The 23,848-nt window shown below is 40.7% G+C and overlaps 1 long non-coding RNA gene across 4 annotated transcripts in view; it reads left to right on the top strand.

Moving 5' to 3' along the window:
- LOC107127623 (uncharacterized) overlaps nucleotides 1-23,848 on the top strand; it is an 87,398-nt gene that overhangs the window by 23,767 nt on the left and 39,783 nt on the right. The window contains exon 1 of one of the 4 annotated variants that reach the window (XR_012424513.1): nucleotides 9,614-9,688. The exons of the other annotated variants lie outside the window; for them this stretch is intronic. This is a non-coding gene — a long non-coding RNA (uncharacterized lncRNA). Of the gene's footprint in view, nucleotides 1-9,613; nucleotides 9,689-23,848 lie in introns of those variants that run through there. 4 annotated transcript variants of the gene reach the window in all.

Below are 23,848 nucleotides of genomic sequence, written 5' to 3'. Positions count from 1 at the left end.
TTTTACAAGTGGCCATAAGGACATTCCCCTCCCCCAACACGCAGCAGGGGAGGAGGAGGTGTTGGGTAAGCAGGAGCTTTTGGAAAATGCGTGTCCCCAAATGAAAGCCAGAAATTGGGGCCAGGTCTTGCTGGGGTTACTTTCTCGGTAGAGCCATGATTTATTTCCCACAGGTCTCGGGACTGTAAGAGGGGATTCCAGAAGCTTCATGTGAGCAGTGAGTACCCAGTATCCTGGGGCTGCCTGCCAGTAAGGCGACCTCGCTCAGTGCCTGTTGACACTGTCTGCTGATTGGGAGCTGGCCGCGGCCACCCAGGCCCTCCTGGCCTCCGGGTCATGTGAGAGACTTGGCAGGAGCCGGTGCTCACTGAATCCGGTATTTGGGTGGAATCTGTGTCACGGAGCTGTCAGCGTGACCGTGTCAGTGGATTCACCTGCCTGTGCCAGAGGAAGGGCCACACGCCAGGCAGCCTTCTGGGCCATCCTGTCACCCTGCTCTGCAGCTGACAGAGACACCCACAGTCGCATCACTCAGCCGTGCTGCTGAAAGCTGGGATGTGCCTTTGAACAGCCTGCATTTAGGGTGCTGCTGGAGGAACCCTGCATTCCTGCTGCTGACGAGCTGGGCTCTGCACAGTGAGCAGGAAAGAAGGAGGAAGAGCTTTCTGGATGTCGAATCTCATGGGAAGATCCATAGAAAATTTGAGGAGTACGAAGTAAACCAGTCAGCCATGACTAGATCAAAGATTCCTGTGTGTCTGACTGCAGACCTGTGGTGACTGAAGAATGTTATCATTCCACAGCAAAAATGGAAAAACACAGCCAGGAGAATCAATCTCATAAACCTAATGTCACTTGAGGAAATGTTCTTTATTTTTAGATAAAGAATATTTTTGCAACTTTTTAATGTTGATTCTTTCTCCCTAGAAAACAATGGTGATGTTAGATGGTAGTTGGTTTTTGAAATGTACCCATCTGACAACCCTATGTACATCCTCTGTAATTGAAAAAAATGTTTTTACTGATTCATAAATTCTAAAAATCTAGGAAACACTGGACTTTCAGAGGACTCATGGAGAGTGACAGGAGAAAGGACAGAAGGGCAAGGTTAGATGGTGGAAAGCCTTGCTCTAGAAGCTCTGCGATAGCAGGGAACCACACTATGGGAGCCCTGGGTTCTAGCACATGGGTTGGTAAACTTTTTCTACAAAGGGCCTGGTAGTAAATATTTGAGGCTTTTGGACTGCACTCCCTTTGTCACAACTATTTATGCCCTCTTGGCATGAAAAACTCCATAGACAATGATATGTAAATAAATATATAAATGAACAAGTGTAACTGGATTCCAGTTAAACTTTATTTATGTATTTATTTATTTTTGAGGCAGGGTCTCGCACTGTCACCCAGGCAGGAGTGCAGTGCTGCTATCACTGCTCGTTGCAGCCTCAGCCTCCTGGGCTCAAGTGCTCCTCCTGCCTCATTTTTTAATTTGTTTAATTTTTAGAGATGAGGTCTCCCTATGTTGCCCAGGCTGGTCTTGAACTCCTGGGCTCAAGTGATCCTCCCACCTCAGCCTCCTGAAATGCTGGGATTACAGGCATGAGGCACCAGGCTGGCAATAAAACTTTATTTATAAAAACAGGTGGTGGGCCTGATTGGGCCTTGGGGTTGTTGTTGGCTGACACCAGTCTAGCACAACATCTAGCATCTAGTAGGTGTTCAGTAAGTATTTATTGAATTGATATGAATTGTTTCTAGCAGGCAAAGAGGAGACATTGGAGGCATGTGAGATAGGATTTTAGAAAGATTGCTGTGGTAGACTGTAAGATGGATGGGGGAGGCATGAAACAGAGTCAGGGTGCTGGGTAAGGAGTTGTTACAGTAGTCCAGGCCTGGGTGGTGAGGGCTCAGCCTGGAGCAGGGCAGGAGAGACGGAGTGAAGGTGTGGAAGGGGCTGAGCCTATGTGATGCGGATACATTTAAAGGAAGAAGGAGAAGCCACACGTGGCTAGAATTGAAGCCCCATTCCTCAGGCTTTGTTTTCCATGCCCAAACCATGCTTGAAGAACTCAGAGCCCTATTCTGTCTTAAAAAGATGGGATCTTCCAAACCAGAATTCTGGCTTTCAAGACTGTTTTTGCTGTGGATTTCAATAACTCACAAGTTGATTATTTGCTTCCTACTTACATTTCAGCTGTGCCAGCTTTGCACAGAGGCAAGTCCTGAATGTCTTAGCCTCCTGATTTTGTTTTAGTAGGACAAGGACTGTGTGTTTAAAAAAATATGAGAATGAAAGTGTACTTCATACTTATAAAAATATTTTCCTGGCTGGATGCGGTGGCTGATGCCTATAATCCCAGCACTTTGGGAGGCCACGGCAGGCAGATCACAAGGTCAGGAGTTCAAAACCAGCCTGGCCAATATGGTGAAACCCCATCTCTACTGAAAAAAAAAAAAAGAAACAAAAATTAGCCAGGCTTGGTGGCAGGCGCCTGTAGTCCCAGCTCCTCTGGAGGCTGAGGGAGGAGAATCGCTTGAACCCAGGATGCAGAGGTTGCAGTGAGCCGAGATCGCACCACTGCATTCCAGCCTGGGTGACAGTACGAGACTCCATCTCAAAAAATAAATAAATAAATAATTTCCTGTCAGATTTAGTTCTAATAAGAGGCATGAAGGCTTAGAAAGGCTGCTGCTCTTGACAAAGGCATGATGAGTTGGTTTTGGACGTCTGTAGTGATGGGAGGATGTTCAACTGGGATGTCCAGTAGCACTCAGAATTGCCACCCAAGTTCACGTGAGCAATGAGTCTGGCAGGGGAGCCTCTGGAGTGAGCTCGGAGAGAGAGGAACTTTCTAACAGTGAGAAGAGCCAGAAAAACTGATGTTTAACCTTTGAGAAATGCCAGTGCTTATGGGCAGAAGACAGAAGTCAAGGCAGTGGAGCAGCCACAGAAATGGGCAGTACATCAAGATTGGGTCATGCAACTGATACCAAGGAAAGAGACATTCTCCAGGGGAGGGGCTTGGTTAGAAGCATCAAGTCCTATGGTTTCTTTCTTTTGTTCACTAATTCTAATTCCTTCAGCAAATGTTTAGAACTTCCTTCTCTGAGTCTGGCCATATTTCAGGAGGTAGAGATATAAAATCAAACACAGGCTGGGCACAGTGGCTTACACCTATAATTCCAGCACTTTGAGAGGCCAAGGCAGGTGGATCACCTGAAGTCGGGAGTTCGAGACCAGCCTGGCCAACATGGTGAAATCTCGTCTCCACTAAAAATACAAAAATTAGCTGGGCGTGTTGGTGCATGCCTGTAATCCCAGCTACTTGGGAGGCTGAGGCAGGAGAATCACTTGAACCCAGGAGGTGGAGGTTGCAGTGAGCCAAAATCATCATGCCACTGTACTCCAGTCTGGGTGACAGAGCGAGACTCTATCTCAAAAAAAAGAAAAGGTCGGGCGCGGTGGCTCACGCCTATAATCCCAGCACTTTGGGAGGCTGAGGTGGGTGGATCATGAGGTTAGAAGTTCAAGATCAGCCTGGTCAATATGGTGAAACCCCATCTCTACTAAAAATACAAAAATTAGCTGGGCATGGTGCCGCGTGCCTGTAGTCCCAGCTACTCGGGAGGCTGAGGCAGAAGAATTGCTTGAACCCAGGAGGCGGAGGTTGCAGGGAGCTGGGATTGCACCACTGCACTCCAGCCTGGGTGACAGAGCGAGACTCCATCTCCAAACAAAACAAAACAAAACAAAACAAAACACAAAAACAGTCTCTGCCTTAGAAGCACTTAATCAAGTGAGAAAAAGCAATGCAAATGCAGCTGCGGTTCACTGTAAGGCCTCTCACAACGGTCTGACTACAGTGTGCCCCTTCGCTCTCCTGTCATCAGGAGGAAGCTGGAGGGAGATACAGTTCTGTGCAAAGCAAAGTTGTTCAGAGATATTTTGGAGGTACCAAGTTTCCCATCATCAAGATTGTTCAAGGGTTGCTACATGACCATGTGATGGAAATATTAAAAAGGGGATATAAGCCTCAGTTATGACCTTTCTTCCAATCCTGAGACTGAACCACAAATATTCTGCTTCCACTTCTCTTTCTCTAGGTAGACTCTGAGAGCCATGATCATGAATTCTGCTTGAAGAGTGTGGTCCTAGGAGTGGAAGAATATTGGGGATAGTCCCGTGCAGTGGGAAGGACACCGAGGGCATAGGCAGAGTCTTGTGTTCTAGTTGCAGCTCTGCTGTTGACCTGTGGTGAGATCCCGGACAAATCTTTCCCCTCTCTGAGCCTTTATGTTTCCTTCTGCACCGTGGGAGTGAGACTGAGTGTTCTCTGTGGTCTATTCCAGTGCTTCTCATTGCTGCCTCTGGGGAAGGACCAAAAATTTTGGGGGTTATATCTTTATTGTGATATAATTCACATACCATACAACTCACTCACTTAAAATGTACAATTAAATGGTTTTTAGTATATTCATAGAATTGTACAACCATCGCCATGATCAATTATACAATTTTCATCATCCCCAAAAGAAACCCTTTTCCATCAACACCTAATCCCCTTGTCTCCCCGCTGGCCCTAGGATACTTTCTGTCTCTATAGATTTCCCTTTTCTGGACCTTTCATATAAATGGAATCATACAGTATGCATTTTAGGTAATTGTCTTCTTTCATTTGGAACACTTCCAAGGTTCATCCATGTTGTAGCATGTATTGATACTTCACTCCCTCCTACTGCTGAATGCTGAGTAATATTGTATAGATATAACACATTTTATTTATCCGTTTGTCAGTTGATGGACAGTAGGTTATTTCTACATTTTGGCTATTATGAGCAAAACTGCTATAAGCATTGGTGTGTCAGTCTTTTATGTGGAGGTATGTTTTCAGTTCTCTTGGGAATATACCTAGAAGTGCAACTGCTGGATGATTAATTACTGCTCTGATCTTACATCCTGCCCCACCCCCTCCGCACTCCCTGTGCTCTAGTCACAGGGGGCACCACCTACTTGTACTTCCAGTTGTTCAGCCCATGCTTTCGGAACTCTGCAATTTTGCCCATGCTACCTTTTCCACTGAGATGTTCTTCCCTTCCATCATTTGGGGTGCAAGTCTTTTGTGTTACTAAAGGCCCAGCTTAGATGTCATTTCCTCTGCAAAACCTTCCTCCAGTGCTTCCTCTTGTGAAAGCCATACAACCCCATATGCCTCTTTCACAAGACTAGGCATTTTCTACCTTGGATTGCAGTCATTTTCTGCTCAGGTCTTATTGCTGCTTCTAGACTATAGCCTTCTTAGCTTTATTTGCTTTTTAGATTTACTTTTTTTTTTTTTTTTTTTGAGAGTTTCACTCTTGTCACCCAGGCCAGAGTGCAGTGGCATGATCTTGGCTCACTGCAACCTCTGCCTCCCGGGTTCAAGTGATTCTCCTGCCTCACCCTCCAGAGTAGCTGAGATTACAGGTGCACGCCACCACAGTCGACTAATTTTTTGTATTTTTAATAGAGACGGGGTTTCACCATGTTGGCCAGGCTGGTCTTGAACTCCTGACCTCAGGTGATTTGCCTGCCTCAGCCTCCCAAAGTGCTGGGATTACAGGTGTGAGCCACTGCACCTGGCCCTAGATTTACTTTTATATTCCAAGTGCTTTGCACATAGTGGACCCTGTATAAATGTTCGAATAGTGTTGGGAACAAGCCCCCCAAAATCTGGCCATAAACTGGCCCCAAAACTGGCCACAAACAAAATCTCTGCAGCACTATGACATGTTCATGATGCCCATAATGCCCATGCTGGAAGGTTGTGGGTTTATGGGAATGAGGGCAAGGAACACCTGGCCCGCCCAGGGTGGAAAACCGCTTAAAGGTGTTCTTAAGCCACAAACAATAGCATGAGTGATCTGTGCCTTAAGAACATGCTCCTGCTGCAGTTAACTAGCCCAACCTATTCCTTTAATTCAGCCCATCCCTTATTTTCCCATAAGGAATACTTTTAGTTAATTTAATATCTGTAGAAACAATGCTAATGACTGGCTTGCTGTTAACAAATATGTGGGTAAATCTCTGTTCGGGAATCTCAGCTCTGAAGGCTGTGAGACCCCTGATTTCCCACTTCACACCTCTCTAATTCTGTGTGTGTGTCTTTAATTTCTCTAGCGCCGCTAGGTTAGGGTCTCCCCGACTGAGCTGGTCTCAGCAGAATAGTGAGCATTTGATGTGCTTTGTTATTGAATTATTTTAAGACAGTAGGTACCTCTACGCTACAATGGCTCTCAGGGTTGTGACAGCCATGCACGTCTTCTCAGAATGAAAGCACATTATCTGGGCAGCCTTTGAGGATAAGCTGAGCTGCCTTCTGTTCCTCTAGCCCATTTCCCTGATCTCTAGTCTGACACAAACATCTCAGCCTCTTTCTCACACTTCCAGCTAAAATCTAACAAATTACTCTGAAAAACAAGGTTGTGTGTTGTGGATCCTGACTTCTTCGAGCATTGCTTATGACTTTGAAATTTATAAACAGACAGCCGTCTTCCCAGATGACCTACCAAATCATATTCCCCTAGAATATGAGCTCAATGAGATGCTTAAGAGCTCAATTAGATGTTTAAAGCATCAGATAGTGCCATGGACTAGACGACTTCCTGCCCTATGCAAGGTAGGAGGTGGCTTTGACAAATGGTCATCTGGTCTTCGACTGAACATTTCCAATAACAAATACCTTCCTCCCAAGGCCCCTTGATGAGTGGGCAAGATTTTCTTTACATTGGACTGAAATCTTCCATCCTGCAGCTCTCAGCCATTGTGCCCACCTTGGCCCTTGGGATGCTTCAGTCCACCTCTACTCTCTTGTTCTAGCACAGCCCTTCAAGTTTCGAAAATAAGACTGGGCCTTCTGTGTTTGTTCTTATGCAGCCAGAAAGGCCCCAGTTCTCAACACTTAATACGAAATAGTAAAAATTATAAATAATCAATAATCATACTTCTGAGTAAAAAAAGACCCATAATAGTACAATAAAAAAATGACAATATTAAAATTATGGTCTCCAATATATAATTATCAAGCATTTAGCATGTGCTGGGCATTGTGCCAAGCCCTTAATGTGAATTTGCTCTTTCCACTCTCACAACAACTGTATGAGGTGAAGGCTGTCATCTTTCCCATTTGACTGATAAGGAAATGGACATCAGAAAGAATAAGTACCTTGATGAAACTTACATAGCTACTGGTGGAGGTGGGTTTTGAGTGCAGGCGTGTCTTCTTCTTGAGTTCAAGGTCTAACTTCTGTGCACACAGCCTCACTAATGGTCCCTGCCATGTGAACGTGGCCCTTCCCACGGAGCTGGATGGAGGTGGCTGGCCTTGCATTTCCATGGTCCAGTGGAAGGCACATGGGACCGAGAGTCAGGAGTCATGGGTTCCAGTGTGGACACTCCTAGCCCAAGATGTAAATCTGCACAAAGTCCCCTTCTTGCTCAAATCTCAGTAACGTAATTCGTAAAATGACTAGGCTAAATTACCTGTTAAGTTGCTCTCGGCTGTGATTTGGACATTCCAGTCTTCCCTGAATGCACTACACTCTTCACACCTCTGGGCCTTTGAACTTCCAGTCATATTGCCTGGAAGTTTCTTCCATCTTCTACTGCTGGACTCATCTTTAATAATAACTCATCTTTGAAGAGCTGATTTGAACAGCACATTCTCTGTGTAACCTTCCCTGAACTCCAGAGAAGGTCAGCCTCGCCCCTCCGTATTTCCTGAACACTTGCACAGGTCTCTGCTCTAGAGCCTGTGATTGTCTCCCGAGATGATCTGTGAACTTCTCAAGGGCAGAGACTTGTTTGTTCACCACAGTGACCTCAACACTTAGCACCGTGCTAGCCACGTGGGTCCTTGTCTTTTCAAGGACTCTAGGACTGCTGGAGTGGTTATGACGCCGTTCAGCCTCATGCCTGCTAGATGGCGCTGCAGCCCACCAGAATGGAGCCCAGTGGTCTGTAAAACCACAGGTGCCTGCAGTGGGGGCTTCAGACCATACTGGGAGGTATTTGGCCAGGAGCCCTGGAAAAGTAGAAGTTTTCGTTTTCTCCTTATGGTCTCAACTTTGACTGCTGCTATTGAACAATGTATCTTTCCCATTCTTTGAGGCCTAGGGAAGTGGAGGCCTCTCCCTTCTTTCCTATGCTGCCTCCTAGCAGGAAAATTTAGATTACTCCTTTCCTGTTTGGACTGTTCCAGGTTTATTTATTGTCCAGTGTTTGATCTGATTTTTGTCACATGTCACCCTCACCTACTCCTCTGAAAAAAAGAGGAAAGATACAGTTCAGCACTTCAGAGCAATATTGCTGACCAAATGAACTCCTGCCATATCTATTCCCTTTTACTGTTGGCTTAACATCTGCTTTGTTTCATTTTTCTCCATCTTCTTTCACTCTTTTCAGCATCTCACAGCAGCCAGCACGTCTTCCCTCTAGCAGAAGGACAGCATTATGGTACAGTGGTTAAGGGCACTGGAGCTGCTCTGTCTGGATTTGAATCTTGTCTTTGCTACTTATTGTTTCTATGATTTTGGGCAAATTTCTTAACCTCTTGGTGACTCTGTTTCTTCATTTGTAAAAGGGAAATAATAATAGTCCCTACCTAAAAGCGTTGTCATGAAGATTCAATAAGTTCTTGGCACTTTACCTTAAAAAGGGCCAATAAACACTTAGTACTACAAATGCTTATTATAGAACATACAATTGGAATTCATTAATTTTGTGTTTAATGTACCCCTTATGTTAAGTTGTGAGCCCTAAGAGGTTCACGTTGGGTCTGTCTTGTTCATTGTTGTCCCCTTAGTCCCCACAAGAGTGCCAGGAGTATGATAGAGGCTTCATTAAAATTTTTGGAAGAACCAAAGTCTGTTCTGTTTCTCTTGTATAATAAAAATGAAACAAAATTATGATATATATTGTTTACCCATTTAAATGGGCTAGGATTTAAAATTAATAATACCTAGTGTTGCCTGGGGCATGAAATGGATGCTTTCATTTATTGCTGGTCTATTATAAAATGGTAGAATTTTTTTTGGAAGGCAATTCGACAATATGTGGAAAGAGCCTGAAAAAAGTGACTCAGTAAATCAGCTGTTAATTTTTCTTTCTTCTTTCTTTCTTTTTTCTTTTTTTTTTTGAGACAGGGTCTTGCTCTGTAGCCCAGGCTGGAGGGCAATGGCCCGATCTTGGCTCACTGCAACCTCTGCCTTCCAGGTTCAAGTGATTTTCTCACCTCAGCCTCCCGAGTAGCTGGATTACAGGCACCTGCCATCATGCCCAGCTAATTTTTGTATTTGTAGTACAGATAGGGTTTCACCATGTTGGCCAGGCTGGTCTCAAACTCTTGACATCAGGTGATCTGCCTGCTTCGGCCTCCCAAAGTGCTGGGATTGCAGGTGTGAGCCACTGTGTCTAGCAATTTGTTTTTATCTGAGTGCTCAGACATGCATAAAGTTTTAAGTACAAGGGTGTTCATCACAGCAGTATTTATTCTATTAAAAATCACTAAGAATTGAAGAGAAACACTGAAACAATTTAATAAATGATGACATGCCCATGCGATGGAATATTATGCAGCCATTAAATGATCTCTTCTGTGGAATAATTGATGTGGGAAAACATTCCTGATACAAGCTTCAGTGACAAAACCAGGTATGCAGAATGGACACATTGTTTAACTTGTGTCAATTTCCTTATCTGTAGTCTCAGTTTCCTTATCTGTAAAATTAAGGTAATAATACTGCCTATCTCATGGGATTGTTACAAGGTTTAAAAAGTATTTTAAAAGGTTTAAATAATGTTAGTAGTTCTGGGCATGTGAATAAGATCTCAACACTTATTAGCTACTGTCATAAAATATGTATCAGGAAAATAAGACGGGAAGGAAATACAGCAGAGTGTTAATGGTGGTTAATCTCAGACGGTGGGATTACAGGGGTTTTAATTTTCTTTTTGTAAAGCAAAGTATGTGTAAAGTAGCTAATATAGTGCTAGACCATAGTGGGTGCTCAATAAATGTTAGCTAGCATGATTCTATTTTTCTCTATTTTTCCTCTCTTTCTCCTTTTTTTTTTTTTTTTTGACACAAGGTCTTGCTTTGTCACCCAGGTTGGAGTGCAGTAGTGCAGTCATGGCTCACTGCAGCCTTAACCTCCCGGGCTCAAATGATCTTTTTTCCTCAGCCTCCTGAATAGTTGGGACGGTAGGCAGGTGCCACCTTGCCTGGCTAATTTTTAATTTTTATCTTCTGTAGAGACAGGGTATCTCTATGTTTTCCAGGCTGGTCTCAAACTCCTGGGCTGAAGTGATCCTCCTGCCTCAGCCTCCCAAAGTGCTGGCATTACAGGTGTGAGCCACCATACCTGGCTCCTCTCTTTAATTTTTAGTAATGAACACATATATATTTTAAAGTTATTTAATATAGCAATAATGTTCTTTGAATTTTTTAATTAATTAAAACTCCCCAACATAACATGCAGTCTATGCCAGGCTTTGTGGCAACCATTCAAGGCTTATCTGGCAAGGTAGACTGACTGTGGGCCGTTCCCCTTCAGCTGGGAGCCCAATATAACCAATTCAGTTCTGTTTGCATCATCTTCTTTTTAAGACTCCCCCAAATATTCCTTCCCTGTGGCGAATCCTAAGTCATTTTTAAAAATAACACATTGCTTTTATGACTCAGTAGTTTTCTCTGTTGGCCTTTCTTCCTCAGACTTTCCTTTTTCACAACAAATTCCATGACTATCTTAACTGCCTTCGCCTGATTTTATCCCACACCGCACTCTCCTTTCCCATCCAAAACAAACAACAATTCATCTCTCCCCTGCAAATGAAGTCAAGATTGTTGATAAACATCATTTTTACCTCTTTTAAGTCCAAATAAAAATTAAGTGTATGAGTAAGTTGGGATTACACATCAGAGAGGAAAGGATGACTAATCTGATGAAAGATATTGGGAAATTTGACCAACTATTTTGGGGAGGAAAAAAAGTGAGATTCCTATGGCATACTATGCAACAAAATAAATTCCAGATGCATTTAAAAATCATATCTAGGAAAACATGAAGAAAATATTGGAGAGTATCTCATCTCAGGGTAAGGAAAACCTTTCTAAGGACTTATGATATACAACGGTACATGTGTCTAAATAAACATAAAATCTCCACAAATAAAGTCCAAAAAAAGGGAAAACAAAAATATTTGCAAGACTTATGACAAAGATAGATATCCTTAAGATAGAAAAAGGCTTTACAAATCAATAAGAAAATTTGAGTAAGTCATTAAAAAATGAGAAAAGATAAGCAAAGTTAAAAGATAAGTGATGGAGCAGGAGAAAATTTTTATGGCACAGAAAACAGATTAAGCATTAATAAAGCACCACTGATATAAAAATTTCCTCCAAATCAATATGAAGAGACAAACAACCCAAAAGAAAAATCAATAGAGGTTGTGAACAGGCAAGTAACTGCAAAAGAAATAAAAATGGCCAATAAATGTATAAAATATGCTTAACTTCATCAATGGCCAGGGAAATACAATTCTTTTTTTAAATCTACTTTCCACCTAACAAATTGGCAAAAATTAAAATGTCAAAAATAACCAGAGTATTGGTGGGTATGAAGGAAGCAGGAGCCGTCTTTTTCTCGTTGGTGAGAATATATAAATTGGTAAGGTCTTTTGGAAAGCAATTTGTCAGTACATTTTTAAAATATTCATCCCCTTTGGCTCTACAATTCTGCTTCAAAAATATAGTCTCAGAAATACTCATACACATGCACAGAGATGTATTCACTAGGTGCTTGTCGTGAAAAACTGATGGAAAAGGTATTCGCATTTGCTAGAGAACCCTGACAGAAGTGTGCACAAATGTGTGCCTAAGAATTTTCACTGTGGTTTTGGAAAGACTTGAAACTATCTCAGATGTCCAATAAGAGCAGATTACTTAAATGAATTATGTGCACCCACTTAGTGAAATACCAGGCAGCTTGTAAAGTGAATGAGGTAGATTTGCATGTACAGAAGGGAAAGATGTTCATAACAATAAAAATTAATGATGTTAATAATCATTACTTTAAAAAGCAACTTGCAGGACTTTGGGTAACGTCCAAACCCATTTGCGTGAACAAAAATACAGCTCCTGCAGTCAAACTGTGTGCCTCTGCTAGGGTTGGCTAGGGTGGGCAGAAGCCCTGCTGGTGGCGCTGTCCCGTGACAGCATCCTCTGCTTTTAAAAAAATCACAATCAGGACAGCTCTTGTATAAGTAAACATTCTTTCTCTCTTTTGTCTGCTGGGTGGATTTGGGACTTCTTAGACTTGTTAAGATGATTTCAGGTAGGACACTACCCAATTATCAAATTCTGAAGGCTTCTTCTTAGAAAATGATGGGATGGCCACAGTCTCTGTGAGCATTAAATGGGACAAACCAGTAGAAGTTCCCAGACTTATCTTGGCTCAGTAGTAGGAATTCTTTTTCAACAATTACAGTGGATCATAAGTAGGCTAGGCAGGAGGGTCCTCTGGATCAGAAGGAAGGGGGAAGAACAACTGAAGATGAGACCGTGAGATCTGTTTGGTGGCCCTGTCTCTCAGGTCTTCTCCCTCATATGAACTTGAAATCTGCTTCTTTGAACTTCTATCTTAGCTTCCTATTTCTGCCCTTAAGGTCAGGCCCCTCTTCCTAAAGATAACACTTTAGAAATTCAAATATAGTGTCCTGCCCTCTCCTGTGTCAGCCTCATAAGTTAGGAGCTCCTTGTCACTTCAGGGATTCAAATAGAGGCTGCAGTGCCGTTGTTTACTGAAGCCGATGTGGAGTTCTCCCCATGGATGAGAGACTCAACTGGGTGACCCCACTAACCCATGGTCTCTTAGAATCCCCTTAGAGTCTATGAGCCTAAGGTTTACTGGTGAAGGGCTGTGTCTTCATTATCTACTTGTTCTTGTGATCTTTTTCTGTGTGTTTCATGAAAGGTCTCAGCTAATGTGAATAGAGTGGGTATCTCCAAATAAACAGGCTGTAGAAAAATGGGTCATAATCCCCAAGTAGGAAAGAGAGAGAGCTTCAATGGCTTCATGGTGCTCAACCATGAAGGGAGGTCATTCTTGTGAGTGAAGGTCCCCATGGAGATAGCTTTCACTCTTCCGTGTTGTGATGAAAATGGCTCTGAATGAACATGAGCGAATACGGGGGTTGGGTGGGCAATGTGGAAGACGGTAACAACCAACAGTCAGGGGTTTTGTTAGGAATCAGATGGCTGGGTGGCCACGTGGGGAAGGACTGAGAACCAGAGCACCCTGGTTTCCTGCCCATTGGCTGTACTTTGAGAACAAAGAAAGCTGATTGATTGATGATTAACACAAATTCTTGATGTCTTATCTTCCATTTGGATTTCCTTCAGCCACTCAGAAGATGAGGCTGGAGAATATTCTGGTGAAGTGTACCAAAACACAGGTTTCTGGGTTTTCTTTCTTTAAAATATCTGAATTTCATTTCTCTGAAAAAATATAACATTTCTTCAGGTATCATAACTTTTATAGATGTTGGTTATATTTTCATAGAATTGAATAATTTTGATATGGGAGGAGGAGATAATACACATGGAAAAGGAAATGGTAAAAACTGAAATTCTTTTTTTTTGAGACAGAGTCTGTCACCCAGGCTGTTGTACAGGCTGGAGTGCAGTGGTATGATCTCGGCTCACTGCAACCTCTGCCCCTGGAGTTCAAGCGATTCTTCTGCCTCAGCCTCCTGAGTAGCTGGGACTACAAGCATGTGCCACCACGCCTGGCTAATTTTTTGTATTTTGTTTTTTAATAGAGACAGGGTTTCATCATGTTGGCCAGGCTGGTCTCGAACTCCTGACCTCAGGTGATCCACCCCCTTGGCCTCCCAAAGTGCTGGGCTTACAGGCGTGAGCCACTCATGCCTGGCCTGTAAAATTGTAATTCTATAAAATTGACCCAGTGTTACAAACAAAACACAAAAAACCAGCCAGGTACTTGTATGAAGTGCTCTGGCTGAAACTTAGGCCCAGAGAATTTTGAAACACTTAGGAATTTATCTCTTCCTCTGTTCTTTGGACCCATTCCCTTATGCCTTCTAAGGAACTATCGGTAACCCTTTAAAACTCCTGTATGTGAAACTTTTCTGTCTCAACTGTATAATTACATTGACATATAACCATGGCAAATCCCTTCCCATTTAAAAAGGCATCAGTGGATTCCATTCACACCAGTACTGCCCATCTCTCTCCTTTCACAGCTAAATGCCTTTACAGAGCTGTCTACACCTGCTGCCCCATTTTCTCACTCCCACTCAGTCCTCAACTCCTTCCACTCCAACTTCTGGCCCCACTGCTCTACCAAAAGAATTCTTAATAAGTCACCAATCATCTCCACCTCATCATTGCATTCCATAGACATTCCTCTGCTTATCTTCCTTGACTCCTCAACAGCCCCTGACACTATTGAGCACTCCGTCTTTCCTGAGACCCTCCTTGGGCTGTTTCTGATGTGCCATTCTCCTGGTTCTTCCCCTGCCTCTCTGGTTGCCAAGCAGTTCCTCATCTACTTACGCTTTCAATGTTGGTATTCTTCAAGTTTTCATCTGAGGCCCCTTTTTTCCTTTTTATTTCACAGTCTTCCTCAATGATTACAGCTATCAATTTTTGGAACAATGCTTTAAATTTTGTGTTCCCAGCCTGCTGTCTCTTCTGAGCTCTGGATCTGAATATCTAACTGGCCATTTGCCTTTACTTGGATGTTTCAGCGGCTCCTCAAAGTTATCTGTCCAAGAAGACTGAACTCATGACATTCCCCCACCCACCACCAGCCTGTTCCTCATTGAATGTATCACTATCCATATACTTTGAAGAGTCAGAAAACTAGGCTTCATCAGCTGGAAACCATCATTCTCAGCAAACTATCACAAGGACAGGAAACCAAACACCACATGTTCTCACTCATAGGTGGGAATTGAACAATGAGAACACTTGGACACAGGGAGGGGAACATCATACATTGGGGCCTGTCAGGGCTGGGGGGCTGGGGGAGGGATAGCATTAGGAGAAATACCCAGTGTAAATGATGAGTTGATGGGTGCAGCAAACCAACATGGCACATGTATACCTATGTAACAAACCTGCACATTGTGCACATGTACCCTAGAACTTAAAGTATAATAAAAAAATAAAGAAAAAAGAATTAGGGGTGAAAACATTGCAGGCAGAAGATAAAAAAAAGGAAAACTAGCCTTCATCCTTGACACCTCCCTCTTGTCACTTTAACCTGTGAATAGCTCTTGAATGCACCCACTTCTCTTCATCTCCACTGCATCTAAACATGTAAAACAAAAGGGGCTGATTTGAAAGGGAATGAGGTCACCACTGGTGGTGTCCAAGCAGAGACTGGCTGACCTCTCGGTATGTGTGACACAGCAAGGACTAGATGCCAAGATGGCTTTGAGTGCTCACTCATTCTCTGTTGCCTGCCTGAGCTGTGGGGCAAGAGTTCATCCTTCCTTTCTCTGAGATCAACCCTTTCTCCTGCCTATGCAGGCACTGCTCCATGAGGCCTACAAAGCTCTTAGAGGCCAATTTATAATGAAAGTGCCTTTTAGAAGAGGCTTGAGTTCCCCTGAGCTATGAGGATCCCCAAAGATCATCTAGTTCAGATGGGAAAGCTGAGGCCCAGGGAGTAGGACAGAGATTTCCCTGGGTTAAACAGTGAACCCATGGCAGAGTGGGGACTAGAGCCTCGCCTCCTGCCTCCTTCTAATGCTTTTATCTTCCCATCATTCCCTCTGCCCTTCATTAGTACACCTGTCTCATTTACGGCTGGTGAGTAATAATTCACACCAGATTCCATCAGATGGCAAATTACATTGCCCAAGTGGGAAGGATGTTTCAGTGTTGCTCTGGCTAAGGTGTTGAAGACAAAGAGTTATTTGTTAGGAACACAAACAAGGAGACCAGGGGCTGAGTAACAATCTAGAACAAGGTCCTAGTGGGTGCTTTGCTTGTCCAGCCACATAACTGAGGACCTAAAGTCTAGGTCCATAACTATGCTTTAAACCTATGTCAGAGGTGAAACCAAACCCAAACCAAGCCAAAAACAACAAGAACCTCAGTGTTTGTCAATTGGGATTTTTTGACCTGAATAACTGTCCATTCTACCAGCTGATGCCTAGAGTTGGTTGAAAGGGGGCCAAAATTGTTATTCATAATATTCAGTTCCATGATAGATAAAGAAAACAAGTATAAACCAAATGAAATGGGTATGAAATAGTTATATAATAACACTTTTCCTGATAGTTTATAGGCCAAGCCTCTAACTCTGTGGTCCCAGGGTTGCAACACCCCTTTAATCTTCTCTGCAGCATTTATAAATTTATTTCATAATAAAAGATCTTCAGAAAAAGTATAGAGATAGAAAACAAGGTGGTTTAGAAATGGAGATAATTTTTCGAGACTGAACTGGATCTAGAGGTTCCTCCATCAACAGAGAGACTGGATTTTAAAAAATCGTTCAACTTATTTGTTGCTAAGTCTAAAATGACACTCTACTAGTTATTAATGGGCATACACACTACTGTAAAGTTATAGATTATGAGATCTAAAGTAATAAATGGCATTTTTGGACTTACACATATGTCATCATTTTCTCATGACTTTCCATTTTAAAATGATTCCTGATAATATTTCCTTCATATCAATATGCAAATAGTTATGTTCTGAGGCTAATACCTCAGATGTTGGGCAGAGTAGGCATTAATTTAATCTGATTCATTTTTTCATATCTATAGAGTTTCATATTTTCTTTCCTAAAATCATGGAGGTTTAGGAAATCCTTTGACTCTAGGGCCTGCCACTCTTGAATTTTCCCCTGGCCATGTCAGGGCTTCTGTACCCTACCACCTCCAGATTCTGCATTATATACATTACATTGATTTGCACTGTAGCTAGAATAGTGGCCAGGAAACAAGGAATGAGGAAAGTGGAGATTGCCTCTTGGGGTGACAAGAGGGGGCAATATTAGAATCTAGAGGTTGCAGGGTATGTAGCATGAAAAAGCATACTAAAAAGGATAACATAATTTTATATCTGGCAAACACAAACTAGCTAATAGATTCTCAGTAAAAACTACAGAAACCTAAGGTAGTCAAATCTCTACGATTGATGAGGGTCACACAAAAATATAGTAAAAAACATTCTCAATTCGCCCTAGGGCTACCTGAGATGATGGCCACAAATATCTGAATCTCTCAAAACAATTCAGGACAACAGAAGGATAAATAAAACCAATCAAAAAACATGACTTTAGCAGAACCAGGAGAAAGAGAATGCCCCAATTTTAAATTGATCCACAAGTAGATAAAGAAATACCAAATTCCAACAAGTTGTCTTTTGTGCTTTGCCCAGTAGCCCCATGAAGAACAAGAACAGTAGGGGAAATGCAATGCAGAAGAGAAAAGAGAAGAGGTGGCAGTCTTATGATTGATCTAAAACCACTGCCAGAAAGAAAAAATCTACCCTGAGTTGGAAACCACCAAAGAGTCCTAGTAGATCAGAGCATGGCTCTAAGGAAGGAATTTTAAAAATTCATGCTATTTGAGGTGGCAGTCTTCAAAAGGCATTGCTTCTGAGGGAAGAGAATCTTAAACGGTAGGGAAGGGTGCTTTTTGGAGATTTGGTGGTGAAGGGGAAAAGAAGGAAAAGGGGAAATTTTATAGTCTTGCAATATAAGAGATAACCAAGAAATCGGAAGACAGACAATTCCTTCCTCAACCTAAAACAAAACAAAGCAAAACAAAACACACACAAATAAAAAGCCATTCTGTAAAGAAACTACACATTGAAAATAAGGAACCTGAAAACTCCTGGCATTGGATCTTAAGAAGCTAGATGATTAGAATGTGAAAAAGATTTTACAAATGTAAAACTTCTATTTCTCTGTAGAAACTTTCTTCACTTTGCTGTGCAAGAAGACACTGCTGTACACAGTTTGATCATGTAAAACCATTTGGTGGCACAAGCTGGACTTTGTTGCCATCCTTGAGATGAACCTTTTAAGAAAAATAAGCTAATCTCAATTTTTCCCTGAATGTGTTGTTTTTCTTCATTATACAATAAATATAATAGTGAACTTTTTTTTTTTTTTTTTAAAAAGAGACTACACATTGATACATGGACATGAAAAGGTATCCTTGAATTAGAAATCAAAGAGCATTTATTAAATTTAGACAAGTATGTTAAGTAAAAGACGAAATCATATCAGAAATCAAGACTACAAAGTACCCAAGAGACAACAGACAACCAAATTAAAATTTGGATGGGAAAACTGAAGAAAGGTAGGAGCAGAACCAAGAGAATAAAAACAAGATAAAGTGAGGAGCAAAAAGGGTCAGAGAGAAAGTGTTTGAAATGGTAGACAGACAGGCAAAGAAGAAGCAGTGTACATATAATTGGAGTCCCTGAAGCCAACAAAATGATGGCACAGAATGAATACTTAAAACTGTAATTCAATAAAACTTTCTGGAAATAAAAGAAAACCAGAATCTACATATTGAGAGGGTCCATTAGGTACATGGGAAAATTTACCTATAAGGTCAACTTCATAACATATTCTATTAACTATGAGACTTTAAAGATAAATGGAAATCCTTTAGACCACCAAACACAAGATCAAAGCACTCATAAGGGCAATATAATCATAACTGAAGTTGTTATGCAGCAATAGATAACTAATACATATGGGTACATACACATTGCAAAGTAGGAAGTCCAACTTCCTTAGAATCAATGGTTTAAAAATAAAGGGCAAGTATGCATTGATAATCTCTGAATAATATTAAAGTGCAATTTTACCGATCTCATTAAAAAGACAGTGAATTTTTGTGCAAATTGTGTCTTCCTGTGACACATAGTATGGGATTGTTTTCATAAAGGTAAAAATGTTATATGAAATAGCCCCTTTAAGCATAAAGAATAATTTTTAAAAATGTCACACCAATGGAGACACTCTCATCAAATACTGCATTTGCAATACTGCCAAAAATTACTTGGAGATAAAATTGAGATAAAATACCAGGAAACATTTTTTTTTTCTGTTTAGTTCTATAGTCAAGTGTCAAATTGATGTGTTAGTTGAAGATATCAGGCTTCAAGTTTTGCAAAAGAGCCAATCATTGCTCATTTTACTTTTAGTTGTAACAAATCCACAGAGGACAGAGATTGAGCACAGCCATTTATTTATGCATGATATATGGTTAGAGATATATTGGAATAGAAAAGTGCTGCTTTTCAGAGCCTTGGATACCATCATTGAAGTTGATGATGTCTTTGATGCTGTGCCAAAATTATTTAAAGTCAATGAACTGAATGGGAAAAATATATTTATAGTGTGTCCTGGTGGTGATCCAGCAATGCTGGGTCTGAAATTAAGACTTTTTAGAGGGAAAAGTTTTAAAATTTCATCTAATTTTTAGGATATATGTTGACTTTACTGACAAACAATTTATGAGAGGATTTCAACCTTGCTATCAAGAGAGTAATTTTTATTTTAAAAAAAACTGGATAAAAGCACGATTATATGCTTTGCGCTATGAAAAATTAAATATAGATAACAAAGGTCTTCTGTTCTATGTGAGGTTCATTGATTGTCAAAGGGAAATTTGCTTGGAGGGTCCTGTTGCCCGATTTTTGAAATACCAGAGAAAAGACCAACTGTCAATTTAATAAGTGATCAGACTGCTAGTGGAGTTTGGCATATTTATTTATGAGATATATTTGAAACTTTTAATACATTGAAACTGAAATTTGAAGTGTATAAGCCAAATTAGTTTCCTTGTGTTATACTCCAGGCATTTATACCATTATTTCCTCCCCAGGATATCCATTACTCCCCAGGGAAGAACCTCCCTGGTCTGAGAAATGGAACTTCCAAAACAAGGCATTTAGCATAGACCTTAGGCATTCTCTGGAATCTCCTTCCCCTTAATCTAATTACAGTCTGGAAATGATGAATTTATAGGTGGGAAGAGATTGGTAGTGGAGGTATGATGCACCCCAAAAGGTGAGGATTTACCATATATAAAGTCCCAGGTCAGTGGTTTTCAGACTTTTTGTGTTCATGCTAAATATTTGAATATTAGAAATTTATGCACAACACACGAAGCACTCCCCAGACATTTTGACTGTCAGATTGTTTTTCTCAGAAATATAGTGTAAGACCATTGTGTTCTTCAAACATACTTTAAGAAATGCTTTTCTAGATCCTATGAGCTAATACATATAGAGCTTAAAATAAAAATAGTGTGACCCAAGAATTAAACTTAGTTGAGATATCCACATGTGAAGCAATCAAAAAATAAAATAATAAAAAAACGGAAATAAAAGGTCTTGGAAAGTATACCATTGCTAGGGTCTGAATGTTGGTGTCCCTCCAAAAGGCATGTGTTGAAATTTAACCCCACAAATGATGGCTTTAGAGGTGGGGCCTTTGGGAGGGGATTAGATCATGAGGGGTCCACCTTCATTAAAGGGATTAATGTCTTTATGAAAGGGCTTGAGGGAATCTTGTGTACCACTTCCACCATGTGAAGACACAACAAGAAGGCATCATCTATGAGGAATAGGTCCTCACCAGACAGCAGATCTGCTGGTGTCTTGATCTTGAACTTCCAGCCTCTAGAACTGTGAGAAATACATGTATGTTATCTATAAACTACCCAGTCTTAAGATATTTTGTTATAGCAGCTCAAATAGACTAATTCTGCCTTACACATACTTCCTCCTCTGAAATAATTACTCAGAGATATTCCTTTTAGTGCTCCTTATATTTGGAACAATAATAAATTTATAATTCTAAATAATTGTAGATATAAAAATAAATAATTTAGTCACACGTAAAATGCAATATTATACCTTCTTAAAATAATGCTGAAAGTATTAAATTAAATTCATTGGTAGAGAGTAAATAACTAAAGTTAAAAGTAGCAATTTGTAAATTAGGAAACAGAAAATCTAAGAGCTGATTTCTTTAAAATAGACAAATCTCTGGTAAGTTTAATCTGTTAAAAGAGAAAAACTGTAAACATAAAAATACACAAATACCATCATACAAGTATATTCAACATCATTGCATTGACAGTTTTTATTTTTGCTATAGACTTTTTTCTTTCTTCCCCCATCTCCTTTCTTCTTCCATTCCATCTTCTGACTACCCTTCTTCCCCAAAGGATCAACAGAAATAACCGGATATGTACCTATCTTTGCATACATTTCTCTATGCACCTGTAACCCTATACAAAGATCTACTCATATATATATCAAAAGGAATTTTTTGGTTTCCTTTTTCCAAAGCTGGATTCCTATGTATGTATGTATTTATTTTTTTCTGAGAGGGAGTCTTGCACTGTTGCCCAGGCTAGAGTGCAGTGACATGATCTCAGCTCACTGCAACCTTCACTTCCTGGGTTCAAGCGATTTTCCTTCCTCAGCCTTCCAAGTAGCTGAGATTACAGGTGCATACCACCACACCTGGCTAATTTTTTGTATTTTTGGTAGACACAGGGTTTCACCATGTTGGGCAGGCTGGTCTCGAGCTCCTGACCTCAAGTGATCCACCAACCTTGGCCTCCCAAAGTGCTGGGATTCCAGGCATGAGCCACTGCACCTGGCCTAAAGCTGGATTGTTATTAAAGATATTTTTCTACAAATTCATTTTTTCTATGTCACTTCACAATACATCTTGGTCAATCCTTCAGGTCAATGGACACAAAAATCATTCTTTTTAATGTTTACCCACTTTTAGTTTCCCCCACTACAAATATTGCTGCACAAAACTTCCTTGTATTATATTATGTGTCTATCAAAAATATTTCTAGAATTAGCATTGCTGGGTTGAAGTACATCTATATTTTAAATTTGAACAGATATCGGCAGATGGCTTTCCAAGAGGGTTGTGGTAATTCACATTCCCACCGGCACTGTATAAACGTGACTATTTCCCCACGTCTTCACCAGCAGCTGCCATTCTTATTTAAAAATTTTCCAATTTTATCAGTGAAAAACTGGTGTCTTATTATTGCTTTATTTTGCATTTTCTTTACTATTTTTTAGGTTGAGCATCGTTTCTTGTGTTTATTGGTCATTTGAATTCCTTCTTCCATGAATTGTATATCATATCCTTACCCATATGCCACTTTTCTCCTTTTTATGATTTTATTACCAAGGAGCAGCTCATTGACTACTATAAACATTTACTCGTTATCTATCATGTATTTTGTTATTTCCCTAGTCTCTCGTTTCCTTTAGGTTCACACAAATTTTTACTTTTTATGTGGTAAAATATGTCCATATTTCCCTTCATATAATCCAAATACCCTGTCTTGACTCACAGGATATCCCCTCCCCTAAAAGTTCCATGGTTATTTTACTAGCTTTTCTATTCGTTGTTTAAATTTTTTACCACTAAGTCTTTAATATAAATGGAACTTATTTTTATATGGTTTGAGATACAGTTGAATTATATTTTATTTTAGGTGGTTAATCAATTCTGCCATCATTTTATTAAATAACTGATTCTTATCCACAACAGAATTGAAATATCTTAGTTATATACCAACTTCCCATAGATGCTTGTTTCAGTTGCTGGATTCCTATACTCTGTTTCTCTGATACGTTTTATTTTTCTGTGAGAAATATCTGATAAGCCATGTTACCTCTCATATAGTTTGCTTTTCATAATTTTCTAATATTTGGTTTTCTCTATTTTTTTTTTAAAGAAATGGGGTCTAGCTCTGTCACCCAGGCTGGAGTGCAGTGGTGCAATCATGGTTATTGTAACCTCAAACTCCTAAACTCAGACTATCCTCCTGCCTCAACCTCCCAAGTAGCTGAGACTACAGGTGTACACTACCATGCCTGGCTAATTTAAAAAAAAATTATTTTTTAGTGACAGGGTCTTGCTATGTTCCCTAGGCTGGTTTTAAACTCCTGGCAACAAGTGATCCTCTTATTCTGGCCTCCCAAAGTGCTGGGATTACAGTCATGAGCCACCGTGCTTGGCCCTCTATAAATTTGTAAATAGCTTGTATCCAGTTCTAAAATGGAAATGACATCGTATTTATATATTTACTTACGGAGAAATTTCATTTTCCAAGCCTCTTTTCTTTTCTTCTCTCCTTCCTTCCTTCCTTCCTTCCTTCCTTCCTTCCTTCCTTCCTTCCTTCCTTCCTTCCTTCCTTCCTTCCTTCCTTCCTCCCTCCCTCCCTCCCTCCCTCCCTCTTTCTTTCTTCCTTTCTCCCTTTCTCCCTTTCTCCTTTTCTCTCTCTCTCTTTCTCTCTCTCTTTCTCTCTCTCTTTCTCTCTCTCTCTTTCTTTCTCTCTTTCTCTCTCTCTTTCTCTCTCTCTTTCTCTTTCTCTCTCTCTCTTTCTTTCTCTCTTTCTTTCTCTCTTTCTTTCTCTCTTCCTTTCTCCCTTCCTTTCTCCCTTCCTTTCTCCCTTCCTTTCTCCCTTCCTTTCTCCCTTCCTTCCTTCCTTCCTTCCTTCCTTCCTTCCTTCCTTCCTTCCTTGCTTTCTTGCTTTCTTGCTTTCTTGGATCTTGCTGTTGCCCAGGCTGTAGTGAGTGTAGTGGCACAGTCACAGCTCACTGCAGCCTTGAAATTCTGGGTCCAAGTAATCTTTCCACCTTAGCCTCAATCCTAAGTTTTCTATCCACTAATATTGTATCCTTTTATTTGCTCAATCTTGTGATGTGTTCTTAAATAGGATTCTATGGTTTTCTTCACATAGATCTAGTTCTGTTCTGAC

This window comes from Macaca fascicularis, chromosome 15 (assembly GCF_037993035.2).
Source record: "Macaca fascicularis isolate 582-1 chromosome 15, T2T-MFA8v1.1".
Lineage (NCBI taxonomy): Eukaryota > Metazoa > Chordata > Mammalia > Primates > Cercopithecidae > Macaca > Macaca fascicularis.
The sequence above is the reverse complement of the archived record's forward strand: the minus strand, read 5'-3'. Positions and strand labels throughout refer to the sequence as shown.